Below are 9,648 nucleotides of genomic sequence, written 5' to 3' on the forward strand. Positions count from 1 at the left end.
AAGAGTCTTCTCCAGCACCACAGTTCGAAAGCATCAATTCTTCGGCGCTCAGCCTTCCTTATAGTCCAGCTCTCACAGCCATACATTACTACTGGGAAAACCATAGCTTTGATTAGACGGACCTTTGTCGGCAAGGTGATGTCTCTGCTTCTTACTATGCTGTCTAGGTGTGCCATAGCTTTCCTCCCAAGGAGCAAGTGTCTTTTACTTTCATGGCTACAGTCACCGTCTGTGGTGATCTTGGAGCCCAAGAAAATAAAATCTGTCACTGCTTCCATTTCTTCCCCTTCTATCTGCCAGGAAGTGATGGGGCCAGATGCCATAATCTTTGTTTTTTTAAGTTTGTAGAGTTTCAAACCAGCTTTTGCACTCTCCACTTTCACCCTGAACAAGAGGCTCTTTCGATCCTCTTCGCTTTCTGCCATTAGGGTGGTATCGTCTGCGTATCTGAGGTTGTTTATAATTCTCCCGGCAATCTTAATTCCAATCTGTGATTCATCCAACCCGGCATTTCTCATGATGTACTCTGCATATAAGTTAAATAAGCAGGGTGACAATATGCAGCCTTGTCGTACTCCTTTCCCAGTTTTGAACCAATCCGTTGTTCTATGTCTGGTTCTTCCTGCTGCTTCTTGACCCTCGTACAGGTTTCTCAGGAGACAGGTAAGGTGGTCTGGTACTCCCATCTCTTTAAGAATTTGCCAGTTTATTGTGATCCACACAATCAAAGGCTTTAGTGTAGTCAATGAAGCAGAAATAGACTTTTCCTGGAATTCTCTTGCTTTCTCCATGATCCAGCAAATGTTGGCGATTTGATCTCTAGTTCCTCTGCCTCTTCGGAACCCATCTTGTACTTCCGGTAGTTCTTGGTTCACATACTAGTGAATCCTAGCTTGTAGGATTTTGAGCATCACCTTGCTGGCATGTGAAATGAGCACAATTGTATGGTAGTTTGAACACTCTTTGGCATTGCCCTTCTTTGGAATTGGAATGTAAACTGACCTTTTCCAGTCTTGTGGCCACTGTTGAGTGTTCCAAATTTGCTGGCATATTGCGTGCAGCACTTTAACAGTATCATCTTTTAGGATTTTAAATAGCTCAGCTGGAAGACTGAGAATGACTTCTCAGCTGGAAGTCATCTCTACTAGCTTTGCTGTTAGTCATGCTTCCTAAGCCCACTTGACTTCACTCTCTAGGATGTCCGGCTCCAGTTCAGTGACCGCACTATCATGGCTATCAGGGACATTCAGATCTTTCCTGTATAGTTCTTCTGTGTATTCCTTCCACCTCTTCGTAATCTCATCTGCTTCTGTTAGGTCCCTGCCTTCTTTGTCCTTTATCATTCTCGTCTTTGCACAAAATGTTCCCTTGAGATCTTCGATTTTCTTGACTAGATTTTCTCTAGTCTTTCCCATTCTGTTGTTTTCCTCATTTTCTTTGCATTGTTCATTTAAGAAAGCCTTCTTGTCTCTCCTTGCTATTCTCTGGAACTCTGCATTCAGTTGGATATCTCTTCCACTTTCTCCTTTGCTTTTCGCTTCCCTTCTTGGATTTTAATTTGAAGAGGGTGCTCCCAGCTGAGTTAAGGGACCATGAACTGAGGTGAAACCATTAGAAATTCAACTTAGAAAAGTTGGAAAGCTGAGGGTAAAACTGCATCAGTGGAGGGGAAGGGCTGTTGTGCCGCTACTTTGTTCAAAGGCATGTGAAGAAAGTCAACAGGACATTTTCTGAGGAAACTTTGGATTTTTTCCCCTTCCCTTTTGCATGACTATTCCTTTGTATTTTAATTTTAAAATAATATTGGTTTGTTTGTTGACGGTAATTTATGAAGGGCTGCTCCAGCCCCTCTGACCTGTGCCGCTTTGTGCCTGTGTGACAAAAAAGAGCCCACGTGAGCCCAGTTTCTACAACTTCACATGACCGGCTGCTTCTTTTCTAACGCCAGAAAACTGAAATCAGCCTGCCCATTGCACACTATGTGTGTAAGTTCAACGACCTGTGTGGGAATCCTGCCCCACAAAACAGACCCAGATGTGGATTTGCTGCTGAGGTTGATCGGTTCTATGAAGACCTACAACACCTTCTAGAACTAACACCAAAAAAAGATGTCCTTTTCATCATAGGGGATTGGAATGCTAAAGTAGGAAGACAAGAAATCACCGGGATAACAGGCAAGCATGGCCTTGGTGTACAAAATGAAGCAGGACAAAGGCTAATAGAGTTCTGTCAAGAGAACTTGCTGATCATAGCAAACACTCTTTTCCAACAGCACAAGAAGGCGACTCTACACATGGACATCACCAGATGGTCAATATCGAAATCAGATTGATTATGTCCTTTGCAGCCAAAGATGGAGAAGCTCTATACAGTCAGTAAAAACAAGACCTGGAGCTGACTGTGGCTCAGATCATGAGCTGCTTCTTGCAAAATTTCAGCTTAAATTGAAGAACGTAGGGAAAACCACTAAACCATTCAGGTATGTGGAGGTGACGAATAGATTTAAGGGATTAGACCTGATAGACAGAGTGCCTGAGGAACTATGGACGGAGGTCCATAACATTGTTCAGGAGGCAGCAACTCAATCCATCCCAAAGAAAAAGAAATGCAAGAAAGCAAAGTGGCTGTCTGATGAGGCTTTACAAATAGCTGAGGAACTAGCAAGTCCTGACAGCAAAGATACGGGGTTGAATCCAGATTTAAGCAGGATCTTCCCCATCCCCTCCTTCCCATGGTGGTCCTTCCAGCCCCTCGAAAATGCCTCACAGAGGATCAGGAAATCCTGCTGAATGGGGTGAGCTGTGGTGTGGGGGTCCCCAATATTTGGATGGAAGGACTTTCTGCAAGCGGAGCCCTTGATCTTGCAGAAGGACTTTCTGCAAGTGGAGCCCTTAATCTTCCAGAGGGCAGATCCTGCTTCCAACCCATATTGTCTTAAACTGGGGCCTGGAACATACATGGTCATGCCCTCTCTTGGCTCTGTCCTCACATCAACCCTATGAGATAGGTTAGGCTGTGTCTTAAACTGGGGCCTAGTCCACTCAGGACCCACACTTTGAGGATTTGAGGATACTATTATGACTCAAGTCCATTTGTGTGAAAGAATGACAGAGTTTATTGATGGAAAATAGATGCAGAGAAAGCAAGAGCAAAGAAGGCTTACACATGCCATTAACTCTCAGTTCAGTTGCTCTGGTTCCCAAGGGAGCAGCGGGCGCTGTCCCGTGGGGCTGGTTATCTGAGCAGGTGGCGCACCTTCCCCCTCTCAGATGAGAACAGATAGCAGGCCAGTCTGCTCAGGATTTTATAGGGCCTGGTCTCATCATCTAGTTCAGACTGTCAGAAAACACACACACTTACCCCTCTCTTCACTCAAAAGGGGGGCCTTTCTCCTTGGCAGCAAAATATGTTTCTCACAGTACAGAAAGAGCATCCCTTATCAGTTAGAAGGTGCACAGTGCGGAGAGCGACTACTGCGCATTGTTTTAGCTTCTGTTAGTAGCAAAAAGACTGGCCTTCACTGCTTGTGAATGCAGCTATGAGAAGCAACTCTAAAATCAGGAAAATTGCCAACTGCTCTACCAAATTAGTATACTTATACCATTAAATACTACATTAAATACTGCATATCTCTGGGTAAATTCACACCTGATTGCCCGCCATTCTTATTTATTTATTACATTCATATCCCACATTTTTTCCTCCTAAAGGAACCCAAGGTGGCATACGTTATCTTCCTCCTTTCCATTTTATTTCACAACAACAACCCTGTGAGGTGGGCTGGGCTGAGAATCTGTGACTGGCCCAAAGTCACCCAGAGAGCTTCTGTGGCCAAGTGGGGACTAGAACCCTGATCTCCCGGCTCCCAGTCCAACACTCTCACCACTACACCACACTGGCTGTCATTCATTCATTCTTCTGAAACCAAATCCAATACACATAAAGAGGAGCCTTTTTAGCAGCTGGAGGCTCACCAAAACAAGAGGCTGAGCATCTTTCCAAAGCCCTGGTTTTAGTTTTATTTTAAATTGGATTGTTTATATGTTGCTTTAGTATGTTGCTAGCTGCCCAATGTCTTTGGCCTGGAGTGGGGGTTAGCAGTGCCACACTACCTGAGAGAGTTCCTGTTAAAGGATGCACCAAACAGAGGATTTCTCCAAGTGCAATTTTTCTCATCACAGTGATGGGAATAGCCACACCTAGCCATGTCTTCTTCTGTATGTGACTCAGAAAGGAATGGAGGGCTTCTTGGGATCTTGATCTGGCAACCTTAGATGCAGATAAATCCTAAATAAATAAAATAAAAGCATAGGAAAGAACTGCACTTGTCTTTATTCACACACATGAGCGAAGATGCACCAATCTATTTATGGTACTGACCATTTAGCTGGAAAGATAGATTGAAAACTCAGTTGGCAATATATTAAATTTGATTCCTTCCCCCTGCCCCAAAACAAAGATTACAAATTGCTTGGCAAAAACACACGCTTAGGTACATGACAGCACATTTTCGTTATGTAGCCAAAGATGACTTAATCCCATAATTAGCAAAGCAAACACATTAAAAGGCCAGCATATTTCAGAAAAGGCTTGAGGCCTCCGGGAAGGAATGAAAGATTAAGGTTAGCAATTGTGCACCCTCTAAAGGGAAAATGGATAATCACAATAGAGTGCCCTTGTGTGAACATTTATGTCACTGAAAGAGCGTAGAATCTGTACTATAAAGTTACGCAGGGTTCAATCCTTGCATGCTTGGACAGAAACAATAGAATTTAAGGGGGCAATCCTATGTCCCCTAGACAGTGTCTGTGGGACAAAGGATGTTTTGGTTTCTGGGCTCCAAAGTCGGAACCAGGGCACTGACCTCAGAGTCCAGAAACCATGTTCCCTGCCCCCACCCCCAGAGCATGAATGCGATCCTCACCTCCATGCATTTCTGGCTAGACAGGCGATTTTGCCTTTCTAGCCAGAGAGCTTCAGAACAGGAGGGGAGGAGGCCGCACAGCACATAGGAAGCAGAATAATATGGCTTCTGCGGTCTCCTCTCCTCCCCACCCCCGGGTCTGCCCCCCTTTCCCCATCTCTGCACTCCATTTCTGAGCGCAGAGATGTAGCCAGCATGGAGAGATCTAGTCTAAAACAAACAAATGAATTTCTCATATATCACTAGGAGCAGGAAGCAGATGCTGGCAGGGTGGTCATCCTGTCCTGCTTAGAGCTGTTTGTCTATGCCTTGGTCATGCCTTGGTCATGCTTGCGGAGTCTTTGGTTTTTCTTATTTTGCCATGCTTCTCTGTGAAACCTGCCTAGGCTATTCTATGCATGTGCTCCCTGACTATTTGCTTTTAGCTTTTAACCCAACGTGCCCCTTGATTGGAGGAAGTGCAAGTCATTTAGGAAAAGAATACACTGAAACAGAAACACGGACAACTACAGACCATTGGTGTGGAAGAAGGGCTAGGTTAGTTAACACCTTCTTGGAAGCTTATCCCTTAATAAGACCGAAATGCGCACATAATGCACTTAAAGCACCAAGAAATATCCAATTTAAAAGGCTAAAAGTTGTCCAGGCACGGTGTGTGTTTCGGAATGGGGGTGGGTGGGCTGGGACTTCATTTCTTGATGCTTGGTGTCGTGGGCGCTGTCAGATAAGGTCCGTGTAAGAGCCACTCAAAGAACAACAAAGGTGATGGCTGGGAAAGGGTTCGTGGTTCAGTCATGGGCAGCTCCCTCATCCCAGGTCAGACGTTTCTCAGCCTATCCTAAGGCTGCCTACAGCGACTGACAGCAATAACTCTTCAGTTCTCAGGCAGAGGTTTGCACAGCAGACAGCCTCAGGCAAAGGAGAAGCGGCAGGGAGGACGCATGCACATGTCATGGAAGTAGAATCCCAGAAGTAGCACTGGGGAAAGGGCTGGAGCTGGTCCACTGTGCTCTTGCTCTCACCTGTCCCCTCTCCCCAGGTCCTTTCTGCTCCTTTTCCTCCACATCTTTGGATGCTGTGGTTAAAAGACTCCCCGCCCCTGCCCCATCAAACACACACTGACGGACCTCAGAAAGTGAGTGGTTCCTATAAGCATACGTATGTTAGCATACTGCAGCTGTCCTCAACCTGGTGCCCTCCAGAGATACTGGACTGCACCTCCCACAATCCTTCAGCCAGCCCTCCAGAGGTACTGGACTGCAGCTCCAAGAATCCCCCAGCCAGCCCTCCAGAGGTACTGGACTGCATGTCCCAAAATCCCTCAGCAAGCTAAGCAGGCTGGGGGATTCTGGGAGTTGTAGTCCAACACCTCTGGAGGGCACCAGGTTGGGGAAGGCTCAGGCTAGCATATGACATCCTCAGGCAGCTGCTGGGTGCCCACCAGGGCCTACTGCTGGGCTAATGTCTACCTCACCCCCAAACCTGGAGCCAGCTCTGCTGCCCGAGGTTCCCGGCGCCCTGTGCTGGTGGCTTGGAGCCATCCTTTTAACATCCCACAATTCCTTCAACATAGCATCACTCCATTAACATTTGTGTGATGTAAAGAATTTTGGCGATTTACTGTCAGTCATTTGGGTGGATTCTTTTATTTATTTATTTTTAGTACTCACCCTCTCTTCTTTGTCTGTTCTAAGACAGATTTCCTTGAGAAAGAAGGTGATTGGTTAGACATTATAAGCATTTCCGTTGTTTATTCGGTCAGTCGCTTCCGACTCTTCGTGACTTCATGGACCAGCCCATGCCAGAGCTTCCTGTCAGCCCTCGCCACCCCCAGCTCCCCCAAGGTCAAGTCTGTCACCTCCAGAATATCATCCATATGAGCATTTCTACACCAGGCTAAATCCTGCAACTTTATCAGGCCTTTCTGCTTCCATTTTCTTTGCAGGATTATGATGGGTTCCTTTAGACGGCAAGCATGTGATGTGGAATTGAAATGAAAACTTCTTTTCTCAGCAAGGCTCTATATGTTCAATGAAGCAGCACCATCTAGTGGTTGAATTATAGATCTACGCTGGCATTGCACACTGCTGATATGCCTCATTAATTTGTATTTCAGCTTATCTCTGATCTTTTTGAAAGCAGGATAACTGGGGGAAAGTGCGAGAGATGTCCTGGAGATTGATGACTCCATGTAAAGGACCTGCAAATTTCCGTGAGTGGCCAATCACGAGCGTGCAATAAATCACTCATGCAGAGAAGCCCTGTGTCATGGAGTCCATCATGCTAAGTTTTGGGGTCTTTAAAATCAGAGAGGATTGTGCTTGTTTTCTCCTTAAATCCTGCCTTCATCCTTGAATTTGCTCTCACCGTTGTCTTTTGAACTGTCTCCCTGACTGAGGAGTGAGGGCTAAAACAGACATTACATTAAATGTATGACTAGCAGGAGCTACATATTTATTCATTCCATCATTCATTTTTATTCTCGTGTGGGTGCAGCTCCCCTGATCTGGATTGGTACACTACTGCCTAGTAAGCTCTTGACTGGGGCCCCAGTGCCTAGTGTAGAGTAAAAATGAAATGAAGACACACATTTGAAGTAATGTTTGTTTTGACCCTCAATCTGTACCATTGCTTGATGGAACTAGGGGCAAAATCAGAAAATTCTTCTGACCAGAATTTCTAGACTCTGGAAATGTCTCCAGTGCCAGTAAGGGTGCAATCCTATGCATGTTTAGACAGATATAAGCTGGCTGGGAGATGCTGGGAGTTGTAGGACTAATTTATATCTAAATATGCATAGGATTGTGCCCTTAAGGGTACTGCTTTAGCAACCCCTGCCAATGCTTGCTAATGTTGTTTTAATGAGCCAGTTTGTATATCATTATTTTTTTAAAAAACACACCTAATGTTTAATTATATGTCTAGATTTCTGCTCTCTTTATTAAATTAAATAATAATTTGCCAACAGTATGGTTGCTTGTTTTTTTAATCTATGTCTTGCATCTTCTAAACCATACAATACAATTTGTTTTTCTATAGTGTTTGAGTGGCTTGAAGTGTAGCTGGTTATCAAGGTTTATAATACCAAAGAACAGATCTTGACTTCAATCCCATATCAGGAGCGGCTCCGGTTTTGAGGGAGCCCTCGGCCGAGTGTTCTCCAGTGGACACTTCTTATGGAGGTGGGGCCCCAGCTGTGGGCTTACCTGACAACAGCATTGGGTGGCTGTGAGCCTCCATTTGAAATTTCCCACAGTGCCCCCAATGTAGCATCACCATGACTTTACACGTCATAAGGAGTCTATGGTTGTGAGTAATGTATTCTTGTTATATCTCTGTGCTTTATGGTGAGTATCTCTGATAGGGATGTCCGCCACGGATCTTGGTGTTCCCCGAAATCCATGACGGAACGAAGCCCCTGCCCCCACAACCCATGAAAGGTGCGCGGAACGGAGCCCCCAACCCATGAAAGGCGCGCGAAACGGAGCACTTACCTGCTGCCATCTGCACTGACTTGCGAATGCCGGCCACCCTGCGGCCGCCATTCGCTTCCTCATCATAGCCATGATAGGCTACGTAAATACTTACGTAGCCTATCACGGCTAACGCAGGGGCACCTTTTGCATCCCTGCGGAGGCCGTGATAGGCTACATAAGTATTTATATAGCCTATCACAGCAAGCAAAAAAAAAAAACCGCATATGCAAATGGCGGCAGCTACAGCGGCCGCCATTTGCATTCCCTATTTTTCACCGTTTTAGCCTACAGAAATATTTACGTAGGCTATTACGGCGAAACAAAGGGGAACACAAATGGCGTAGTGGGCGCCACTTGCGTTCCTTTCTTTTCGCCTTTTTAGCCTACGTAAATATTTACATAAACTATTACAGCGGGAAAAAAAGGAACGCAAATAGCGCCCACTACACTATTTGCATTCCCCCTTTTTTTTGCTGTAATAGCCTATGTAAGTATTTACGTAGGCTAAAATGGTGAAAAATAGGGAACGCAACTGGCGGCTGCCATAGCCGCTGCCATTTGCATACGCTGGGGGGGTTGTTTTTTGTTTTGCTTGCCATGATAGGCTATGTAAATACTTATGTAGCCTATCATGGCAGCTTTGCAGGATGCAAATGGTGGCCCCTACGGAACTCCGGCTGCAGGCAGCCCTGGCCGGTGGCTCCGCGGAGCCGCCGTGGAGCGGAGCTGGCCAGGGAGGATTCCCAGTGGGAGGACCGGATTGCCTCCCCCCGCCGTTGAGGATTCCAGGGGGGGGACGGATCGCCTCCTCCACCCCCAGCGGATGCCCCGACCAGAACCAGGTAAGGGATTCGTACATCCCTAATCTCTGGTGTGAAAGCAAGGTGTGCAACAGGAAGAATGGTGGATTTCCATATGTGTGATGATTGGCTGAGTGAGTGAAGGGGGTGTGTGAAGTGTGTGTGTGCATGCGTGCTATATAAAACTGTGTTCTGTGTTGAGCGAGTCAGATAGAGATAGTGAGGAATAAGATCAGGGACAGGGATGAGATAGACTTGAGGGATGGTTTAGAGTTCAGATTTGTGATGAGATAGGATAGAGACCTGGATATGATTTGATAGGCTTAAGATTTTAGGATTGAGAACTGAGAGAGAGAGAGAGAGAGAGAGAGGTCTGTGGGGATTTGTGAAGTGATTGTTTGAGAGTGTGATCAAGAGAACAGTTTATGAGAGAACATCTATTGATAAA

The sequence above is a fragment of the Heloderma suspectum genome, chromosome 6 (assembly GCF_057233095.1).
Source record: "Heloderma suspectum isolate Gila_16-S chromosome 6, 16-S_ref, whole genome shotgun sequence".
Taxonomy (NCBI): Eukaryota; Metazoa; Chordata; class Lepidosauria; order Squamata; family Helodermatidae; genus Heloderma; species Heloderma suspectum.